Raw genomic sequence first — 24,164 nt, forward strand, 5'->3', positions numbered from 1 at the left:
TTTTAACCATGTGCCTGATTTTCATGTAGTCAGAGCTGCTCATTATTCCAACACTATGAGTCTCTCTGGACTAATGCTTTGTTTTTCACCACAAGCATTAACACACATTTGGCCTTTGTCCCATGACAGCTTTGTTATTTAATCTCTCCTTCCCTATCAAACACCTTCCCCTTCACTTGCTTAAAACCTATTTCTTTTCGAACCTTTGCCAGTTCTAATGAAAGGTCACAGATTTAAAATGTTAACTTTGCTTCTCTCTCCACAGATGCTGCCAGACCTGCTGAGTATTTCCAGCACTTTTTGTTTTTGTTTCAGATTTCCAGTTTTTGCTTTTCCAGAGCAAGGATTCTTTACAGAGAGGTAATGCTTTCTGGTGGTTCTTCCAAACTCCAAGCAGGTCAAAAATCAAATTTCAATTGCCTGCTTTTGTCCAAAGCCACTGGCTTTGAGAATTCAAAATGAAACCAAAACCTTCCAGAAATAAGTCAAATGCCAAGTCACAAATTCTCTCTTGTCACAACAGGGGGTAGCTCTGAGGTCAAATCCCCTGCTGGTTTCCTTGAAATTACCTACCTTCCAGTTCTTATTTACCAGTTCAACTTTTGTTGAACTTCCTTTCAAAACATCCATAAAATTCAGCTATCTCTAGATGTCTCAATGTCCACGGACATCCTTTTCTGTTTTTAAAAATATAGAATCCCAAGTTTTAATACAAAAAATTCCTTGTAATACTGATCATACTATGATTTTCTAAGTGCATTGTTGCGACTTCCTTATAGATTCAAGCATTTTCCTGATAACTGATGTCAGGCTAACTGACCTGTAGTTCCCCGTTTTCTCATTCTTGAATAGCGGTGTTACATTTGCTAATTTCCAATCTGCTGAGACCATTCTAGAATCTAGGGAATTTTGGAAAATCATAATCAGTGCATCTACTTTCTCCACAGCTACCTCTTTTAGAACCCTAGGATGTAGGCCATCACGGCCTGGGGATGTCATATTTTAAGCCCCTTAAGTTTCCTCAATACTTTTTCTCAGCTGATACTAATGATCTTAATTTCCCCACTCCTATTAGCCCCTTGGTTACCCTCTATTTCTGGTATGTAATCTGTGTCTTCTACTGTGAAGACAGGCAAAATATTTGTTCACTGTCACTGCCATTTCCTCATTCCCCATTATAATTTCTCCCATCGCTGCCTCTAAGGGACCAATGTTTATTTTAGCTGCTCTCCTTTTTATATACCTCTATAAACTCGATCTGGTTTTTATATTCCTGGCTAGTTTACTCATCTTTTTTCCTCATCAACTTTTTGGTCAGCCTTTTCTGGTTTCTAAAACACTCCTAATCCTCAATCTTAATATTCTTTGCAACATTATAGACCTCTTTTGATCTAATACTATCCTTAACTTCCTTGTAAGCCACTGATGGATCTTTCTTGCTGAGTTTTTTTCTAAATAGCATGTATTTTTGAACATCTAGTGTTGTTTCTTTAAATGTTTCTCATTGTTTATTCAGCCAGCTCTCTCCTCATACTTATGTAATGGCTTTGTTCAAGTTCAAAATTATTTTTGGGACTGGAGTATGCCACTTTCAAACTTAATATGGAATTCAATTGTATTATGATCACTTTTTCCCCAGAGGATATTTTACTATTTATTTATTTTTATTTATTTAGAGATACAGCACTGAAACAGGCCCTTCGGCCCACCGAGTCTGTGCCGACCAACAACCACTCATTTATACTAACCCTACAGTAATCCCATATTCCTTATCACCTCCCTACACTAGGGGCAATTTACAACCTTGTATGTTATGGCGTTTCAAATGGTCATCTAAATACTTCTTAAATGTTATGAGGGTTCCTGCCTCTACCACCCCTTCAGGCAATGTGTTCCAGATTCCAACCACCCTCTGAGTGAAAAATTTTCCTCAAATCCCCTCTAAACTTCCTGCTCCTTACCTTAAGTCTATGCCTCCTGGTTATTGACCCCTCCGCTAAGGGAAAAAGTTTCTTCCGATCTATCCTATCAATGCCCCTCATAATTTTGTATACCTCAATCAAGTTCCCGCTCAGCCTTCTCTGCTCCAAGGAAAACAACCCTAGCCTATCCAGTCTCTCCTCATAGTTGAAATGCTCCAGCCCAGGCAACATCCTGATGAATCTCCTCTACACCCTCTCCAGTGCAATCACATTCTTCCTATAATGTGACCAGAACTGTACACAGTACTCCAGCTGTGGCCTAACTAGCATTTTATACAGCTCCATCATAACCTCCCTGCTCTTATATTCTATGCCTTGGTTAATAAAGGCAAGTATCCCATATGCCTTCCTAACCACCTTATCTACCTGTGCTGCTGCCTTCAGTGATCTGTGGACAAGTACACCAAGGCCCCTATGACCCTCTGTACTTCCTAGGGTCCTACCATCCAATGCATATTCCCTTTCCTTGTTAGTCCTCCCAAAATGCACCACCTCACATTTCTCAGCATTAGGTTCCATTTGCCACTGCTCCGCCCATCTTACCAGCCCATCTATATCGCCCTGTAATCTAAAGCTTTCCTCCTCACTATTTATGACACCACCAATTTTCGTGTCATCTGCGAACTTACTGATCATATCTCCTATATTCACGTCCAAATCATTAATGTACACTACAAACAGTAAGGGTCCCAGCACCGATCCCTGTGGCACACCACTGGTCACAGGCCTCCATTCGCAAAAACAACCCTCGACCATCACCGTCTGCCTCCTTCCACTAAGCCAATTTTGGATCCAAATTGGCAAATTGCCCTGGATCCCATGGGCTCTTACCTTCTTAACCAATCTCCCATGTGGGACCTTATCAAAAACCTTACTGAAGTCCATGTAGACGACATCAACTTCTTTACCCTCATCTACACATCTAGTCACCTCCTCAAAAAACTCAATCAAGTTTGTTAGACACGATCTCCCCCTGACAAAGCCATGCTGACTATCCCTGATTAATCCCTGCCTCTCCAAGTGGAGATTAATCCTGTCTCAGAATTTTTTCCAATTGTTTCCCTCCAACTGACGTTAGACTCACTGGCCTATAATAACCTAGTTTATCCCTGCTACCCTTCTTGAATAATGGTACCACACTTGCTGTCCTCCAGTCCTCTGGTACCTCTCCTGTGGCCAAAGAGGATTTGAAAATTTGTGTCAGAGCCCCTGTTTGTCTCCTCTCTTGCCTCAAATAGCAGTCTGGGATACAGCTCATCTGGACCTGGTAAAACAGCTAATACTTCCTCCCTTTCAATGCTAAATTCAAGTATAATCACAATCCCCCTCCCTGATCTCTACACCTACATAGTCCTTCTCCATAGTGAATACAGATGAAAAATAATCATTTAAAACCTCAAAACAAAAGCAAAATACTGCACATGCTGTGATTCTGAAATAAAAACAAGAAATGCTGGAAATACTCAGCAGATCAAGCAGAATCTGTGCAGAGAGAAGCAGAGTTAATGTTTCAGGTCAGTAACCCTTCATCGGAACTGGCAGAGCCAGAAATGTAAAAGGTTTTAAGCAAGTAAAGCGGGGTGGGGCAAGAGATAACAAAAGAGGTGTTGATAGGACAAGGTCACAGAGAATAACTGACCAGAAGGTCATGGAGCAAAGGCAAACAGTATGTTAATGGTGTGCTGAAAGACAATGCGTTAGTACAGAGAGGGTGTTAACTGACAGAAAACTGAACAGCCTGGCCCCAAGCACAAGCATGAAAAAAGTGGATAGGCATAGTAGAAACAAACTAAAATAAAACGAACACATAAAAAATGAAAAAAATAACTAAAATAAAAATAAAAAGGGAGGCCCGTCATGCTCTTATGAAATGATTGAACTCAACCTTCAGTCCAGCTGTAGCGTGCCGAATCGGTAAATGATATACTGTTCCTCGAGCTTGCATTGATGTTCACTGGAACACTGCAGCAATCCCAGGACAGAGATGTGGGCATGAGAGCGGAGGGGGGGGGGGGGGGGAGCGGGGGTGGAGTGTTGAAATGGCCAGCAACTGGAAGCTCGAGGTCATGCTTTCAGACTGAGCGGAGGTGTTCTGCAAAACAGTCACCCAATCTGCGTTTGGTCTTCCCAATGTAGAGGAGACCACATTGTGAGCAGCGAATACAGTATACTAAGTTGAAATAAAAACAAGAAATGCTGGAACCACTCAGCAGGTCTGGCAGCATCTGTGGAAAGAGAAGCAGAGTTAACGTTTCGGGTCAGTGACCCTTCTTCGGAACTGACCCGAAACGTTAACCCTGCTTCTCTTTCCACAGATGCTGCCAGACCTGCTGAGTGGTTCCAGCATTTCTTGTTTTTATTTCAGATTTCCAGCATCCGCAGTATTTTGCTTTTATACTAAATTGAAAGTAGTACAAGTAAATCGCTGCTTCACCCGAAAGTAGTGTTTGGGGCCTTGGATAGTGCGGAGAGAGGTGGTAAATGGGCAGGTATTACACCTCCTGCAATTGCAGGGGAAGGTGCCGTGGGAAGGGGACGAGGTGGTGGGGGTAATGGAGGAGTGGACCAGGGTGTCGCGGAGGGAACGATCCCTTCAGAATGCTGATAGGGGAGGGGAGGGGAAGATGTGTTTGGTAGTGGCATCACGCTGGAGGTGGCGGAGACATAGAGAGATACAGCACTGAAACAGGCCCTTCGGCCCACCGAGTCTGTGCTGACCAACAACCACCCATTTATACTAATCCTACATTAATCCCATATTTCTTACCATGTCCCCACCATTCTCCTACCACCTACCTAAACTAGGGGCAATTTACAATGGCCAATTTACCTATCCTTTAGATGTGGAGGCTGGTGGGGTGGAAAATGAGGACAAGGGGAACCCTGTCGCGGTTCTGGGAGGGAGGGAGAAGGGATGAGGGTAATGGTGTGGGAAATGGGCTGGACACGGTTGAGGGCCCTGTCAACCACAGTGGGGGAATTCTCGGATGTGGAAAAAAGACATATCAGAAGCGCTGTCGTGGAAGGTAGCATCATCAGAGCAGATGCATCAGAGACAGAGAAACTGGGAGAATGGAATGGAGTCCTTACAGGAGGCAGGGTGTGAAGAAGTGTAGTCAAGGTAGCTGCGGTAGTCGGTGGGCTTATAATGAATATGAGTAGATAGCCTATCCCCAGAGATGGAGACAGAGAGGTCAAGGAAGGGAAGGGAGGTGTTGGAGATGGACCATGTAAAGGTGAAAGAAGGGTGGAAATTAGAAGCAAATTTGAGAAAGTTTTCCCGTTCCAGGAGCAGGAAACGGCACCGATACAGTCAGCAATGTAATGGAGAGAGAGTTGGGGGAGGGTGCCTTAGCAGGACTGGAACAAGGAATGTTCGACATATCCCACAAAAAGACAGGCATAACTGGGACCCATGCGGATACATATAGCACCACCAGAAATATTTTACTTGCTTAAAACCTATTACATTTCTGGCTCTGCCAGTTCTGAAGAAGGGTCACCGACCTGAAACGTTAACTCTGCTTCTCTCTCCACAGATGCTGCCAGACCTGCTGAGTATTTCCAGCATTTCTTGCTTTTATTTCATTTAATACCTCACCTATGTCCTCCGGCTCCGCACACAGACAGCCACTTTGGACCTTAATGGGTCCTACTCTTTCCCCAGTTATCCTCTTGCCCTTAATATACTTATAAAACGTCTTGGGATTTTCCTTTATCTTGTCTGCCAGTGTTTTTTCATGCCCCCTCTTTGCTCTCCTAAATACTTTAAGTACCCCCTACACTTTCTATACTCCTCTAGGGTATCTTTTTGTAATGCTGTGTACCCTGGAATATTTATTTTCCAATTTTAGTCACCTTGTAACCATGTCTCTGCAATGGTGATTAGATCCAAACCATTTATCTCTTGTGCTGCTAGTTCATCTATCTTGTGAATGCTTCACACATTCAGATAAAGAGACTTTAATTTTTTTTTCTAGTATTCTTTGCATGGACCTTTTTCACTGAGTTCTGACCAAGACAGTCAATAAGTGCAGTAGCATTTATTTATGTTCATATTCTACACCTTATGTGAAGGCGGCCAGCATCACATTCAGCTTTCTGACTGAGTTTATCCTCCTTGATAATCTTTTTATTAGAACAATCTTTTCCTGGGTTATCCATCTCCCACTACTAGTCATCACAACTTTTCATCTTTTTCTATTTTGATAATTCAGAGCTTCTCATCTTTTTGTTTTGCCGTTTGAACTCCAAATACACTGCCCTCCAAGCTCTCCAACTTTCATACATTCTAATTTCATTAAAAATCAAGATTCATTACAGAAGTTCCTACACTAAACTGCAGCTTTCCAGGACCTCAAAACTTTTCAACTCCTTACCTCTATCATTCTTCTTCAGACTTTTAACAAGCATGCATCACCTGCTTATTTCTTCCTGATTCACCTTATCTTCTAGCTTACTGTTCAACACTGGTGGTGTTCTACACAATGAGCCTGGACCCTTCGCCTCAGTTTCTTAATTAAAATTTTCGAATGATGCAGCACAGGAGGCAGCTATCCAATTAATCTCACTCCCCTGCTCTTTCTCCATAGCCCTGTATTTTTTCTAAGTATTTATCCAATTCTCTTTTGAATGTTACTATTGAAGCTGTTTCCACCAGGCATTTCACAGCAGAACAATTGGCAGTGTAAAAATATGTTGCCACATATCACCTCTGGTTCTTCTGCCAATCATCTTAAATCAGTGTCCTCTGCTTCCTAACCCTTCTGCCACTGGAAACAGTTTTTCCCCATTTACTCTATCAAAACACCTCTTAAGCTTCTCTGTTCTAAACAACACCAGCTCTCCAGTCTCTCCAAGGAACATAGGAACAGGAGTAGGGTATTTAGCCCTTTCAGCTTGTTTTGCCATTCAATGAGATCATGGATGATCTGCGACTCAACTCCATATACTTGTCTTTGCTCCATATCTCAACACCTTTGGTCAAAAAAATTCTATAAATCCCAGTTTTAAAATTAAAAAGTGATCTAGCATCAGTGCTGTTTGTGGGAGAGAGTTCCAAACTTCTACCACCCTTTGCATGTAGCTGTGTTTCCTAATTTCACTCCCGAAAGGTCTAGCTCTAATTTTTTTTTATCTTAGCTTATCATTTAGACAGTACCCTGTTCTATCTTTATTAGATCCAAGGTGGATGACCTCCCATTTGCCAACATTGAAATGCATTCCATAGTTTTGCCCATTCACTTAACCTATCAATATCACTTTATAATGTTAAACTCCATCTACACTGCTTACAATGCTGCCTGTATCATCTGCAAATTTGGACATGTGGCTGTCTATCCCATCATCTAAATCGCTAATGAATACAATGAATAGTTGAGGCTGCTTGCGGGACATTACTAGTCACATTCTACTAACAAGTACCTGCCATCCCAACACTGTCCCCTGCTGCTCAGACAATTTCCTAATTAGGTCAATAATGTGCCTTCAATTCCATGAGCTTCAAATTTAGATACCAGTCTCTTATGAGGAACTTCATCGAATACCTTCTGTCAGTCCATATAATTAAAATTTCACCTACGTATTTACCCATTTTACTAGTCTGTCTGTCCTCAAGTCTGTTTACTATCCTCCTCATTGTTCACTACATTTCTGACTTTTGTATCATCTGTAAACGTTGATATTTAGCCACATATACCCATGTCCAGGTCATTAATATATTAATTAAAAAAGAGCAGCAGCCCTAATACTGACCCCTGGGGAACACCCACTGTATAGTTTACTGAATACGGTATTCACCACAAAACTCCTGTTATATAAGCTGATACAAAATATCAATTATCTTAAACAGACGTGACCTTTTTTGCACAAAGAAAATAACTGCTGGTGAGCCAAGCGTTCTTTATTTATAGAATATAAAAGAATATAATACTATTTGTTGCAAAAATTTAATTTTGTATGTTGTGAAATATGCAGATAGCATCTGAACACTGCAAACATGATTAATTGATAGACTATGTTGGCATCAGAATAACAGACTTAAGGTTCTTATCTCATCTGTGCTTCCCAAAGATACTATTTAGATGAAATTTTATAAATTTACTGTATCAAAACAGCAATCTAGTAATAGTTCTTCTTTGGCCTCCTTATCTCGAGAGACAATGGGTAAGCGCCTGGAGGTGGTCAGTGGTGTGTGGAGCAGTGCCTGGAGTGGCTATAAAGGCCAATTCTAGAGTGACAGACCCTTCCACAGGTGCTGCAGAACAATTTGTTTGTCGGGGCTGTTACATAGTTGGCTCTCCCCTTGCGCTTCTGTCTTTTTTCCTGCCAACTGCTAAGTCTCTTTGACTCGCCACACTTTAGCCCCGCCTTTATGGCTGCCCGCCAGCTCTGGCGAATGCTGGCAACTGACTCCCACGTCTTGTGATCAATGTCACAGGACTTCATGTCGCGTTTGCAGATGTCTTTAAAGCAGACATGGACGGCCGGTGGGTCTGATACCAGTGGCGAGCTCGCTGTTCAATGTGTCTTTGGGGATCCTGCCATCTTCCATGTGGCTCACATGGCCAAGGCATCTCAAGCGTCGCTGACTCAGTAGTGTGTATAAGCTGGGGATGTTGGCCGCCTCGAGGACTTCTGTGTTGGAGATACGGTCCTGCCACTTGATGCCAAGTATTCTCCAGAGGCAGCGAAGATGGAATGAATTGAGACGTCGCTCTTGGCTGACATACGTTGTCCAGGCCTCGCTGCCATAGAGCAAGGTACTGAGGACACAGGCTTGATACACTCGGACTTTTGTGTTCCATGTCAGTGCGCCATTTTCCCACACTCTCTTGGCCAGTCTGGACATAGCAGTGGAAGCCTTTCCCATGCGCTTGTTGATTTCTGCATCGAGAGACAGGTTACTGGTGATAGTTGAGCCTAGGTGGGTGAACTCTTGAACCACTTCCAGAGCGTGGTCGCCAATATTGATGGATGGAGCATTTCTGACGTCCTGTCCCATGATGTTCGTTTTCTTGAGGCTGATGGTTAGGCCAAATTCGTTGCAGGCAGCCGCAAACCTGTCGATGAGACTCTGCAGACACTCTTCAGTGTGAGATGTTAAAGCAGCATCGTCAGCAAAGAGGAGTTCCCCGATGAGGACTTTCCGTACTTTGGACTTCGCTCTTAGACGGGCAACTTGCCCCCTGATCTTGTGTGGAGGAAAATTCCTTCTTCTGAAGACTTGAACACTTGATATAATATAACATTGAATAAATCATTTGAGTATCAGGGGTTTATAGTGAAGCATTTTGTAATGGAAAAGCCCATAAACCTGGGAAGGCTACAGTACAGTGAAAATACATGGGTGCAGCACATTACCAATTCCAAAAAAAATAAGCAGTTGTTAGAGACTAGACAATGCAAATTTAAGGAAGCACAGTGACAAGCTACCGTTCTCCTGCCATAAGCTGTAAAATTTTTCCTGGCAATCTACAATTCTTTCCCCTCCTTTAGAAGGTGCTGACTCATTTTGGTTATTGATCAATGGGTGAAAATCAGCCAATGGAGGAACGGATGGAGGGAAGAAAAAGAGAATGGTACAGCACAGTCAATCCTGATCCTGTCTTTGACTGATGTCCATATGCAGACTTTTGCGTATGGGTCACTGAATGGCAAATCAGAAGAAGCAACTCTAGTTAACTTTTCCACTCCACGGGGGACAGTGACAAATTCCATGTTACTGGGCTGAGATCAACTCAAGTATAGACTGGGGATAGATCCTTGGATCTTCCTGGAAGTTCTGTACCACAACACAGGATACTGCATTTTACTATAGTTTCATGAATGAGAGGAAACGAGAGAGAGACAAATATTGTTATTTTAACCCAGAAAGAGATGATTTCCAACTTTCCAAATATCTCAGTTTTGTACTGCACAAAAAAGGTCTCTAAAAAAAACTTTAAGTTCAAAAAATATGCTAAAACACACAAATATGTAGTTTTTAAAATAATGAGATAATCTTGCATTTGTCTTATATTATAAAGCATGCCACCTTAACTGCTGTGCCAGCGTCATTAACTCCATATCACCCAAGTAAATGTAAACTACTTTGCTAAATTAGTTTCTGTGCTGAATCATAAAGCTGATTGGATCAAGTATGCATATGTAGAAAGTAACTGGCTTTTAGAAAGCCCAGCTCTACCTGAACAGAATGGAAGTAGAGTTCTGCTGTATCCATTACATTCTACTTCTAATGACGAGGATACATGTAACCATTTCTTTTGAAATATAAAAGATGAACAACCAATGCCCAAGTAAAAATATATAATGTCTACTGATAACAAACGTGTAATCTTTAAGAGCACATTTCACAAAAAGCCTTGGTCCAATATAGCTTAACCATACTGCAACAAAAGTAAACCAAAGGAAAACCACATATTTAAGTACAGTAATTAAGGATTTGTTTAGGGGTGGGGAACTTTGCCATACAAAAAAAAAAGACGTCTTAAAAGGACAGTAAAAAATGTACCTGCCTGTGGTTTAGTTTTCCTTGCATAATATTCCATAATAACCCTATCCAAGTCACAATTCCACTCATGATTCCTATTTTGTGATAGCCCCAATAGATTATTGCATATCATTGCATTGTAACCATATTATCATATTATCTCAATTGCAAAGATGATGCCAATTGTAATAAGTCAACAAGAAAGTAAACCTACTCGTATTACAAGAGTAATTTTGTTTCCAATTTCAGAACTATTACAACTTTAAGACAAAAATTATTAGAGTTCAACTAAGAAAATCATGAGCAAAGCAGCAATAGCCAAAATAATGGAAGAAATTTAAGAGGGTAATACACACATTTAGATATACTTTAACCGCTAGAATGAGAGAAAATTTGCATTAAATTGCATATCATACTGTAAAAGATCACACGGTGCTATTTCAAAGAACAGGAGAGTTATTCCCGGTCAATATTTATCCATCAAAAGCACTAAAAACAGATTATCTGGCCATTATCATATTGCTGTTTGTGGGACCTTGAGGTTCACAAACTGGCTGCTGTGTTTCCTACATTACAACAGGGACTACACTTCAGAAGTACTTAGTTGACTATAAAGTAAGTCCTGAGATTGTGAAAGGCCTTATATAAATACAGGTCTTTCTTTGAGGCTCAGAACACACAAATTTACGACTCAAAAGTGCCAAATGAGCCAAGTTGGCAAGTAAAAATAAGTTTACTAAATAAATCAAAAAATTAAATGTGTTCATTGTAATTTGAACACATTTCTTCAACATCCATTTCTAAATTAACTGGAGTTCACCTCATTGAAATGAACAAACCCACAAATTAAGGCATAGATTGTTTTGAGGGGCTATTACATTAAACAAGTGCCCTCGAGGTATGAGCAAATCCAAGCAAAAAACTTACCCAATTTAAATTTTATTTAAAACACAACTTTCCAAGATTAATGTTAACACTTTGCATAAGAAGGCTACTGAGTATAAATGATTGTAGACAATTATACTTTTATGTTACTTGGCTTTATGAGCACACATGAGCATATTCTTACCATTCTACACAAACACAGCAAATTGCACAAATTATGATTGATAAGATTAAGTTTCTACTTTTGACACCAGTTTTAATGTTACAACACAATACATCATGTGTCAGTTCCCAATATCTTAATTAATACTTAATCTGAATCTGTTTCAAAATGTTTTGCTACCTTTACCCAATACTCAAATCATTTTTTAAAAAAAATCAGATCACTAAATTTTGTTCTATTCTTTCATGGGATGTGGGCGTCACTAACAAGGGCAGCATTTGTTGCCCATCCCTAATTGCCCTTGAGAAAGTGGTGAGCTGCCTTCTTGAATCGCTGTAGGCCATCTAGTGCGGGCATACCCACAGTGCTGTTAGGAATGGAGTTCCAGGATTTTGATCCAGCGACAGTGAAGGAACGGTGATCTAGTTCCACATCAGGATGGTGTGCGGCTTGGAGGGGAACTTGCAGGTGATGGCATTCCCATGTGTCTGCTGCTCTCGTCCTTCTAGGTGGAATCCAAACTAACCATCAGCAAACAGGTTGGTGGTGTGTATGTGCTGCTTGATAGTACTGTCGACGACACTTTCCATCACTTTACTGATGATCAAGAGGGGGCTGTTGGGGCGGTAATTGGCTGGATTGGATTTGTCTTGCTTTTTGTGGATAGGAAATACCTAGGCAATTTCCCATTGCCAAGTAGATAAGAGTGTTGCAGCTGCATTGGAACAGCTTGCCTATGGGCACAGCTAGTTCTGGAGCACAAGTCTTCAGTGCTATTGCCAGGACGTTGTCAGTGCCCACAGCCTTTACAGTATCCAGTGCCTTTGGCCGTTTCTTGATATAACGTGGAGTGAATTAAATTGGCTGAAGATTGGCATCAGTGATGCTGGGGACCTCACGAGGAGGCAGAGATGGACCATCCACTCGGCCCTTCTGGATAAAGATAGTTGCAAATGCTTCAGCCTTGTCTTTTGCACTGATGTAGCTTCACCAGGTTGACACCTCATTTTTAGGTATACCTGGAGCTATTCCTGACATCCTCTCCTGCACTCTTCATTGAACCAGGGTTGATCCCTTGGCTTGATGACAATGGTAGAGTGAGGGATATGTTGGGCCATGATTGTGATTGAATACAATTCTGCTGCTGCTGATGGCCCACAGCACTTCATGGATGCCCAGTGTTGAGCTGCTAGATCTGTTCTGCATCTATCCCGGTGGTAGTGCCACACAACACGATGGAGGGTATGGTCAGTGTGAAGACTTATCTTCACAAGAACTGTGTGGTGGTCACTCCTGCCAATACTATCATGGACAGATGCAAGGTCTAATAGGTTTTCCCCTCTTATTGGTTCCTTCACCACCTGCCGCAGGCCCAGTCTGGCAGACGTGTCCTTCAGTACTTGGACCGCTCAGTCAGTAGTGGTGCTACCGAGCCACTTTTGGTGATGGATATTGAAGCCCCCCACCAGAGTACATTCCGAGCCCTTGCTACCCTCAGTGCTTGCTCCAAATGGTGTTCAACATGGAGGAGTACTGATTCATCAGTTGAGGGAAAGCGGTAAGTAGTAATTAGCTGGAGATTTCCTTGCCAACATTTGACCTGATGTCATGACAGTTCATGAGGTCCAGATTCAATGTCGAGGACCTCCAGGGCAAATCCCTCCTGACAGTATATCACTGTGCTGCCGCCTCCTGATGGCGTTTGGGACATTGGCTGTAAGGTATGATTCTGAGAGTATGACTATGTTGGGCTTTTGCTTGGATAGTCTGTAGGACAGCTCTCCCAATTTTGGCACAAGCCCCCAAATATGCATAAGGAGGGCTTTGTAGGGTTGGGGGTGGAATTGTTGTTTCCAGTGCCTCAGTCGATGCCAGATGATCTGTCCGGTTTTATTCCTTTTTGACTTTTCTGTAGCGGTGGAGTACAACTGAGTGGCTTGCTATGGGTCTGGAGTCACAATGTGGTTTGGTCTTAACTGCCCTCTGAAATGGCCTAACAAGCCACTCAGTTGTCAAGAGCAATTAGGGATGGGCAACAAATGCTGGCCTTGCCAGCGACACCCACAACCCATGAAAGAATTTAAAAAACACATGCCAGACCAGGTAAGGACAACAGATTTCCTTCCCTAATGGACATTAATGAATCAGATGCGTTTTTATGACAATCAACGAAGGTTTCATGGCACCATTACTGAGACTAGCTTTCAATACCAGATTTTTATTAATTACTTGAATTAATAAAATTTAAATTCTACCAGCTGCCATGGTGGGATTTAAACCCGTGTCCCCAGGACATTAACCTGGGCCTCTGGATTATTAGTCCAGTGACATTACCACTAAACTACTGTCAGCCTGCTAAGTTAACTATCAGCTTTGATTTATCTTACCAGCATGTCAACATACAGCAATGACAATTAATAATGCAGAGAAACACGAAGGGAGGTAAATATGGGGAGGGGAGAATGAGAAGAGAAAAGGTGACGGTGGGCAGGGGGCAGAACGAGAGAAGTACATGGGAGGTGGAGAAAGAGAAGAGAGCACAGAGCAGGTGGGTGGAATGAGAGTGAGCGAGTGACAGATAGCACAGTGCACACAAAATTAAATAGTTTACGTTTTATGCAATCATGGCTCAACCATCCGACTGTGAAACCTTCACATCTTATTTTCAACCCCAACAAACAAAATTCCACTCTCTCTGTACTAATGCTTTGTCTTTCAGCACACCATTAACATACCATTTGCCTTTGCTCCATGACCTTCTGGTCAGTTATTCTCGGTGACCTTGTCCTATCAACACCTCTTTTGTTATTTCTTGCCCCACCTCCACTTTACTTGCTGAAGACCTATTACATTTCTGGCTCTGCCAGTTTGATGAAGGGTCACTGACCTGAAATGTTAACTCTGCTTCTCTCTCCACAGATGCTGCCAGATCTGCTGAGTATTTCCAGCATTTCTTGTTTTTATTTCAGATTTCCAGCATCTGCAGTATTTTGCTTTTATAAAATTTTTTCCAATACTGGTTCATATATGTATCAGCTTTAACAATGAGAAATGTAGAGTCACTACAGGAATGAGATTTATTACAATAGATAACCTTTATCCCCAAATCATCAAACATTCAGTATTCAAATAGAACTTAAGATTCCTGCATGCATCATATACCTTTCAGTAGTACTAGGATAGAGGTCACAGCCCGTAGTCCGATTCCACCCCCCCCCCCCCCCCCACACAACCAAGAAAAAGTGATATCTCACTACATAGGTCTTATTAGTCGGGGGATAAATGAAATTGTTATAATAAAACTGGACAAAATATATTAACTTACTAATTGATCTCACACGGCATTGCACATGGATAGTCATGCCCAATTCGAATTTTTTGGGTCAAGAGTGGGCGGGGGCAGATAATGAACTAACGTGCAGAAGCAAGAATGGAAGCAAATACATGGGGTGGGGGGGGGGGGGGGAAAGGTAGAGGGGAGAAGGAGAGAGAGGAGGTGTGAAGAGAATTTGAGGGGGAAGAAAGAAGAAACTGGGCATGGAGAAGAGAAGAGTACATTTACACAGAGAGCACAAAGGCTAGGAAGGATAAGGAGGAGTGAATGAGACATCACAAAATCAGAGCAGTGGAAAGCATTCAAGGTGCAAAACAAATATGTTCTCACAAAGAACAAAGGCTGGGACTGAAGTGTAGATGCCTCCCCCTCCCCCCACTGGATGTCAAAGCATACATAGTAGGATAAAACAAAAAGAAAGCTTACGTCAGATGCCAAGAGCCTAATACTGCAAATTGCCTAGAAAAGTATAGAAAGCGTAGATGTGAAATTAAAAGTAAATTAGGAAAGCAAAGAGAGGGCATGAAAAATCAGGAAAGCACAAAGGTGTTTCCTTAAGATGTAAAGAGCAAGAGGATAACTAAGGAAAGAGTAGGGCAATAAAGCTAACGTGTATGGAGGCACAAGATGTAGGTATGGTTCTTAATGAATACTTTACGTCTGTTTTCACAAAAAGAGAGGAACAACGCTTTTTTTTTCATTCGTTCTTGGGATGTGGGCATCGCTGGCTAGGCCAGCATTTACTGCCCATCCCTAATTGCCCTTGAGGTGGTGGTGAACTGCCTTCCTGAACCGCTGCAGTCCATGTGCGGTAGGTACACCAGCAGTGCTGTTAGGAAGGGAGTTCCAGGATTTTGACCCAGCGATAGTGAAGGAACGGCGATCACTCAGTAGCACCCTGAGCGACCAAGCAGCCTTTTTGAAGGACAGCACTGCTTGCTTCTGAATTGGAGAGGGGCCTAAACAAATGCTCATCACCCCACCACCCAGTTGGCTTACCGCGGTCAACGGGCATCTCTTAATGTGGTTAAACTACAACAGAGAAGGAAACGTGAACTCCTAACCTTGCTTCAAAAAGGTGGGAAGAGAAGAAAAATTCTGAAACTCGCCTGCTGGAACATGAGAACAATGCTCGACTCTGCTGACAACAGCTGCCCCCAACGACGCTCAGCCCTGGTGGCCAATGAGCTAGCCAGACTAGACGTTGATATAGCGGCTCTGAGTGAGGTCTGCTTCTCAGGGCAAGGCAGCCTCACAGAACACAACACTGGCTACACCCTCTATTGGTCAGGTAGACCTCAAGGTGAACACCTCTTCGGTGTTGGCTTCATGGTGAAGACTATCGCCACTAAACTTCCAAGCCTGCCAATTTGCCATTCCGAAAACATCATGTCCCTGCACCTGCCCCTCCATGACTAGCAGCATGCAACCCTCAGCAGTGTTTATGCTCCAACTCTGAAGGCTAACCCAGCTGACAAAGATAAATTCTACACAGATCTCCGTGAACTCATCCAGAATGCTCCTCCCAAGGACAAAATTGATGTCCTTGGCGATTTTAACGCCAGAGTGGGCCATGACAGCCTGGCATGGAAGGAAGTACTCGGAAACCATGGAGTCGGAAACTGTAATGAAAACAGACATTTACTCTTGGAATTCTGTGCAGAAAAGCAGCTGTCCATACCAATACCTTCTTTCAACAAAAAGATCGCTTTAAGACCACATGGATGCATCCCCGCTCTAAACACTGGCACCTGATAGATTACATCTTGGTGCACCAGTGTGACCTTAAGGACGTCCTGCATACTAGAGTCATGCCCAGTGCTGACTGTCATACAGACCACCGGCTTGTTCACTCAAAGCTGAACTTCCACTTCAAGCCTAAGTCCAAGAAAAGACCTAGAGACAACCCATCAAAGAAATTTTGAGTGAGCAATCTGCAAACCTCAGCAAGCAACCTTACAGACTAGACTGGAACATCCTGATCTCACTGCTGATTCCACTCCAGAAGAACTCTGGAAACACATCAAAGCTGCAGTACTGAATACTTCCAATGAGGTCCTCAGACCCAGCACCAAGAAGAATAGGGACTGGTTTGATGAAAATGACAAGGAAATTCAAGATCTGCTAAAATTAAAAAGGTTAGCACATCAGGCTCATCTGGCCACCCAAGAGAAAAAGACAGCCTACCATCAAGCATGCAGCACCCTTCAATGTAAACTGAGGAACATCCAAAATGACTGGTGGATTGCACTTTTGGAAAAAACCTCAACTGTACACTGATACTGGCGACATAAGAAATTTCTATGAAGCGCTAAAATCTGTCTATGGACCAACATATCAAACCCAAAACCCCCTGAAGAGCGCCAATGGCAAGATCCTACACACCAACAAGGAGTCAGTCCTGGATCGCTGGTCGGAACACTTTGAAACTCTCTTCAGTGCACAGTGCACGATACTGCCATCAATCGCAGCCAACAGAAGTGTGTCAAAGAAGAACTGGATGAGAGTCCAACTCTGGAGGAAACTATGACTGCCATCAACCAGATGAAGACCAACAAAGCCCCCAGAGCCGATGGAATTGCACCCGAAGCCTTGACGCATGGTGGCCCTGCCCTATACACCAAGCTCCATGGGTTTTTCACAGCCTGCTGGGAACAGGGCAGGATTCCACAGGATCTTCGTGATGCCGTTATCACTACCTTGTACAAAAACAAAGGAGAAAAATCAGATTGCTCCAACTACCATGGGATTACCCTCCTTCCTATTGCTGGGATGATGATCCTGGCTAGAATACTTCTGAACAGGCTTGCACCTACCATTGCGGAAGAAAACCTCCCAGAGAGCCAGTGTGGTTTCAGAGCAAACAGAGGCACCAAAGACATGGTATTTGCACTCAGACAATTACAAGAAAAGTGTAATGAGCAAACACAAAGGCCTGTACGTCACTTTCGTAGACTTCACCAAGGCATTCGACACTGTGAGCAGAGATGGTCTTTGGCAAATCCTTGAAAAAAACTTAAGATGCCCATCCAGGTTCCTGGCCATGGTGAAGCAGTTTCATGAAAATCAGTACAGACAAGATAAGCAAAACAATGACCTCTCGAATCCCTTCCGAATCTCTAGTGGCATAACGCAGGGACGTATGCTGGCCCCGACCCTATTCACCATCTTTTTCAGATGATGCTGCAGCAAGCAACGGAAGACCTTAAGGATGGAGTTTACGTATGCTTGCAGCTTGATGGAGCCTTTTCGATCTCAGGCATCATCAGGCTCACATAAAGACACAAGAAAATCTCATCCGTGAACTTCTTTTCACCGAAGATTGTGCTCTCTTGGCCCAGTCAGACCTGCAACATATGACAACACATTTTTCCGAGGCGGCACAACTCTTTGGACTAAAAATCAGTTTAAAGAAAACTGAAATCCTGCATCAGCCTGCACCCCAAAAAGAATATAGACCACCAAACATAGTCATCGAGAGAAGCGAGCTGAATGCCGTCAAGCAATTTATTTATTTGGGGAGCGTCACCTCATTTGATGCCACCATGGATAAGGAAATGGACAATAGGCTTTCAAAAGCAAACAGTACATTCAGCAGTAATAAAAACAAGAAATGCTGGAAATACTCAGGTCAGTGACCCTTCTTCAGAATTCTGAAGGGTCACTGACCTGAAACATTAACTCTGCTTCTCTCTCCACAGATGCTGCCAGAGCTGCTGAGTATTTCCAGCATTTCTTGTTTTTAATTTCACATTTCCAGCATCCGCAGTATTTTGCTTTTATTTTAGTACATTCGGCAGACTCTGCAAATGTGTGTGGAGCAACCACTGCCTCAGAGCGCAGACCAAACTCAAAGTGTACAAAGCCGTAGACCTCACCACCCTTCTGTATGGCGCCGAGTCATGGGTCCTATACCGCCACCATGTATGCCTTCTACAGCGCTTCCATCAGCGCTGCCTCCGCAGTATTCTCAAGATCCGCTGGAAGGACCACATCACAAACACTGAAGTCCTGGAAACTGCCAATATCACCTGCATCGAGGACATCTTCCTGCAAAGCCAACTGCAATGGGTGGGTCACGTTGCCCCGATGGACGACAGTCGCCTGCCCGAGATTGTGTTGTATGGAGACCTGACCATGAGTAAAAGGAACAGAGGGGCCCCATGCAATCATTTCAAAGACTCCTTGAAGAAGTCCCTCTATGTGCCACATCGAACATTGCCAGTGGGAAGCGCACGTCATTGATCATGGTGCCTGGAGATGCTACATCAGGAGTGCTACAGACACCTTTGAGACTGAGCGAAGAACCAGCATGAAAGAGAAAAGGAGCAGAAGGAAAGATCTAATTGTCCCCAGTGACTACACCTTCACTTGCACCTGCTGTAGGAGAATCTGCTGGTCACGGATAGACCTGATTAGCCACCAGTGGGCCTGCAACCAATGACTACAACCTTCCCAAAATCTTTGTCTGCGAAGACGTGCCAAGAGTTCAGTTCCTGGTCAATGGTAACCCCCAGGATGTCGATAATGGGGGATTCAGCGATGGTAATGCCATTGAATGTCAAGGGGAGATGGTCATTGCCTGGCACTTGTGTATTGCGAATGTTCCTTGCCATTTATCAGCCCAAGCCTCGATATTGTCCAGATATTGCTGCATTTCTACACAGACTGCTTCAATATCTGAGGAATCATGAATGGTGCTGAATATTGTGCAATCATCAGCGCACATCCCCACTTCTGACCTTATGATTGAAGGAAGGTCATTGATTGAAGCAGCTAAAGATGGTTGGCCCTAGGATACTACCCTGAGGAATTCCTGCAGTGATGCCCTGGAGTTGAGATGATTGACCTCCAAAAACCACAACCATCTTCCTTTGCACTAGGTATGACTCCAACCAGCAAAGAGTTCCCCCTGATTCCCATTTTCAGTTTTGCTAGGGCTCCTTGATATCAAGGGCAGTAACTTTCACCTCACCTCGAGTTCAGATCTTTTGTCCATGTTTGAACCAAGGCTGTAATGAGGTCAGGAGAGGAGTGGCCCTGGCGGAACCCAAACTGAGAGTCACTGAGCAGGTTACTGCTAAGCAAGTGCCGCTTGAAAGCACTGTTGACGACACCTTCCATCACTTTACTGGTGATTGAGAGTAGACTGATGGGGTGGTAATTGACCAGGTTGGATTTGTCCTGCTTTTTGTGTAAAGGACATGTCTGGGCAATTTTCCACATTGCTGGGTAGATGCCAGTGTTGTACCTGTACTGGAACAGCTTGGCTAGGGGCGCGGCAAGTTCTGGAGCACAAGTTTTCAGTACTATTGCCGGAATATTGTCAGGGCCCATAGCCTTTGCAGTATCCAGTACCTTCAGCCATTTCTTGATATCCCGCGGAGTGAATCGAATTGGCTGAAGACTGGCATTTGTGATGCTGGGGACTTCAGGAGGACGACAAGATGGATCACCCACTTCGCAATTCTGGCTGAAGATTGTTGCAAATGCTTCAGCCTTATCCTTTGCACTGATGTGCTGGGCTCCCCCATCATTGAGGATGAGGATATTTGTGGAGCCATCTCCTCCAGTTAGTTGTTTAATTGTCCACCACCATTCATGACTGGAAGTGGCAGGACTGCAGAGCTTAGATCCGATCCATTAGTTATGGGATCGTTTAGCTCTGTCTATCCCATACTGCTTACGCTGTTTGGCACACGTGTTGTAGCTTCACCAGGTTGACACCTCATTTTGAGGTGTGCCTGATGCTGCTCCCAGCATGCCCTCCTGCACTCTTCACTGAGTTAGGGTTAGTCTCCTGGCTTGATGGTAATGGTAGAGTGGGGTATATGCTGGGCCATGAGGTTACAGATTGTGGTCGAGTACAATTCTGCTGCTGCGGATGGCCCACAGCACCTCATGGATGCTCAATTTTGCATTGCTAGATGTGTTCGAAATCTATCCCATTTAGCGCAGTAATAGTGCCACACAACACGATGGAGGGCATCCTCAATGTGAAGACGGGATTCTGTCTCCATAAGGACTGTGCAGTAGCCACTTCTACCAATAGTCATGGACAGATGCATCTGTGGCAGGCAGATTGGTGAGGACGAGGTCAAGTATATTTTTCCCTCTCCACCTGCTGCAGGCCCAGTCTAGCAGCTATGCCCTTTCAGATCAGCCAGTAGTGGTGCTACCGAGCCACTCTTGGTGATGGACATTGAAGTCTCCCATCCAGAGAACATTCTGCACCCTTGTCACCCTCAGTGCTTCCTCCAAGTGCTGTTCAACACGAAGGAGTACTGATTAATCAGCTGAGAGGAGGGGGGGCGGTAGGTGGTAATCAGCAGGAGGTTTCCTTGCCCAGGTTTGACCCTGATGCCATAAGACGTCATGGGGTCTGGAATCAATGTTGAGGACTCCCTCCCGACTGTATACCACTGTGCCACCACCTCAGCTGGGTCTGTCCTGCAGTGGGACAGCACATTCCTGGGGGTGATTGAGAAGCTGGTTGTGAGCTGCCTTCCTCAACTGCTACAGTCCATCTGGTGTAGGTACACCCACAATGCTGACAGGAAAGGAGTTCCAGGTTTTTGACAGTGACAGTGAAGGAATGGCGATACAGATCTAAATCAGGATGATATGTGACTTGGGAGAGGAATTTGAAGATTGTGGTGCTCCTATGCTTCTGCTACCCTTGCCTCTCTAAGTGGTAGAGGCCGCGTGTTTAGAAGGTGCTGACGAGGGAGGCTTGGCCAGTTGTGCAGTGCATCTTGTACATGATAAATACTGCTGCCATTGTGCGTTGGTGATGGAGGAAGTAAGTGTCTAAGGTAGTGAATGGGATGTCGATCAAGTAGGTTGCTTTGTCCAGGATGGTGTCAAGCTTGGAGTGTTGGAGCTGCACCCATCCAAACAAAGAGAGAGCATTCCATCATGCTCCTGACTTGTGCCTTGTAGATGGTGGACAGGCTTTGGGGAAATCAGGTGGTGAGTTACTCACCACAGAATTTCTAACCACGGACCTGCATCTGGAACCCAGAAATGTACCCCAGGGGGCTAAAGGGAAGAAATAGCTGAAGCTCTCACCATTTTCCAACCCTCTCTGGCTATAGGCATGGTGCTGGAGTTGTACTTCTGTTTATAAAGGGAGGAAGGGATAGTCTGAATAATACAGCTTAACCTCTGTGGTGGACAAACTATTGGAACTACTACTGAGACAGTGCAAAATCAGTTTTTAGAGAAGCATGGATTAATCAAGGACAGTCAGCATAGATTTGTTAAGGGAAGGTCATGTCTGACCAACGATTGAATTTTGAGGTAACAAGGAGGGTTGATAATTTGACGTAATTAGTCTACATGGATTTTAGCAAGGTTTTGACAAGGTCCTCTATGGTAGACTGATCAGTAAATTTAAAGCTCATGGGATCAAAAGGAAAGTGGCATGTTAGATCCAGCTGCAGGAAGAAAAGGGTGATAGTTGTTGGGGTTTTTTTTGTGACTGGAAGGCTATTTCTGGTGGGTTTCTGTAGGGTTCAGTACTGGGTCCCTTGCTGTTTGTGGTATAGATCAATGCTATAGACTTAAAATGCAGGAGCCGTAATTAGTTTGCAGATCATATGAAAACTGGCCATGGCTGATGGCGAGGAAGAAAGCTGTGGACTGCAGGAAGATATACATGGACAAGTGGCAAATAGAATTTAATCCAGCGAAGTGTGAGGTAATGCAATTGGGGATGACAAACGAGGCAAGGGAATACACAATAAATGGTAGGATTCTGAAAAGTGGGACAGAAGGACCTTTGAATGCATGTTAGAGATCATTGAAAGGTAGCAGGATAGGCAGATAAGGCGCTCAAGGCGGCATATGGAACACTTATCTTTATTGGCCGAGGCCTAGAGTAAAAGAGCAGGGAAGTTATGCTAGAACTTTATAAAACACTAGTTAGACCATAACTAGAGTATGGTGTACAGTCCTGTTCACCACATTGCAGGAAGGATGCGATCACAATAGAGAGGGTACAGAAGAGATTCACAAGGATGTTAGAGATAGCTTGGATAGGCTGGGTTTTCCCCCTTTGGAACAGAGGTGGCTGAGGGGAGATTTGATTGCGGTGTACAGAGTTGAGTGGATCGTGTCGCGATCAGGTGAGGAAGGAGTCTCAGACTCCCTCTTTCACCCCTTCTCTGGTTTGACTGCAACAGGGTTTATCCTTTTTAACAGTGATTGAACTTACCACCTCAGTAAGTGCTTGCTCCTGTTCCTTTAATATAATTGTAAATAAACCAGACAGGTTTTCTTGAGTTTGAACAAGAAAGATGCAAGTTTATTATCTTTATCACTCTAAACCAGTTAAAATTTACTAAAAGCCACCATGCATCCATCCCCACATTCACACAAAAGCCAAACACATGGGCACAAATAGATTAAAGGGAAAAAAAAAGTGCTGGGAGGTTAGAGTCTGTAATAAATGTAATTGAAATACAGTTCAGTAATTGAAATAGAGTTCTTAGTTAAATTGTACTCCTGAAGTCCTCGCTGGATGATTGCAGACTTGCTTGCATCCTACTGGTTGGTTGCAGGGATCTGTAGACTTGGCTTGATCAGCTGCAGCTTGAGGCTTTACTGGATCTCTACTGGCGAGAGGCATTCTCTTCATGGATTGCAGTTACGATCTGCTTTCTGAGTCACAACTCAATCTCCCAGAGTTGTACAAGCAGTCACATGACATGACCACCTGTGTGTTTTAATGAAGTTCTTCCGGAATTTTCTCTGAAATTCAAGGCTCTCCAGACATACTTGGCGAGGGGTTGGCTCTTTCAAAGTCATTGGGTGTCGATGGCTCTTGACGACCATATTGATAAGGTTATCTCCTGTAATTGAATCAGACAGCACCATTGTTCTGGCGAGGTTGAGTTAAGTTGCTCCCAGACTAATCCATTGGTGTTTCAAATGCAAATGTTTATGGCCATCTTGGCTACTAGCTGTTCTTTTTAAAAGGTTATTTGTAACAATTTCCAGTAAAAGTCTCAGGCAAAGTTCCAATCGATGAAATTAATATTTCCCATTTGGCATGTGGGGTTTTCATAATAGGAAGGACACAGTGGCACAGCCTCACAGCTCCAGCGACCCAGGTTCAATTCTGGGTATGGCCTGTGCAAAGTTTGCAAGTTCTCCCTGTGTAGGTTTCTGCCGGGTGCTCCTGTTTCCTCCCACAGCCAAAGACTTGCAGGTTGATAGGTAAATTGGCCATTGTAAATTGCCCCTAGTGTAGGTAGGTGGTAGGAGAATTGTGGGGATGTGGTAGGGAATATGGGATTAATGTAG

At 43.6% G+C, this 24,164-nt stretch overlaps 1 protein-coding gene across 3 annotated transcripts in view; it reads right to left on the reverse strand.

The window, feature by feature from the left end:
* The window catches only part of wasf1 (WASP family member 1), a 143,462-nt gene that overhangs the window by 111,149 nt on the left and 8,149 nt on the right, over positions 1 to 24,164 (reverse strand). The window contains exon 1 of one of the 3 annotated variants that reach the window (XM_068019321.1): positions 14,409 to 14,491. The exons of the other annotated variants lie outside the window; for them this stretch is intronic. The gene's annotated coding sequence lies outside the window, so the exon portion shown is untranslated. Of the gene's footprint in view, positions 1 to 14,408; positions 14,492 to 24,164 lie in introns of those variants that run through there. 3 annotated transcript variants of the gene reach the window in all.

Source organism: Heterodontus francisci, chromosome 3 (genome assembly GCF_036365525.1).
Source record: "Heterodontus francisci isolate sHetFra1 chromosome 3, sHetFra1.hap1, whole genome shotgun sequence".
Taxonomy (NCBI): Eukaryota; Metazoa; Chordata; class Chondrichthyes; order Heterodontiformes; family Heterodontidae; genus Heterodontus; species Heterodontus francisci.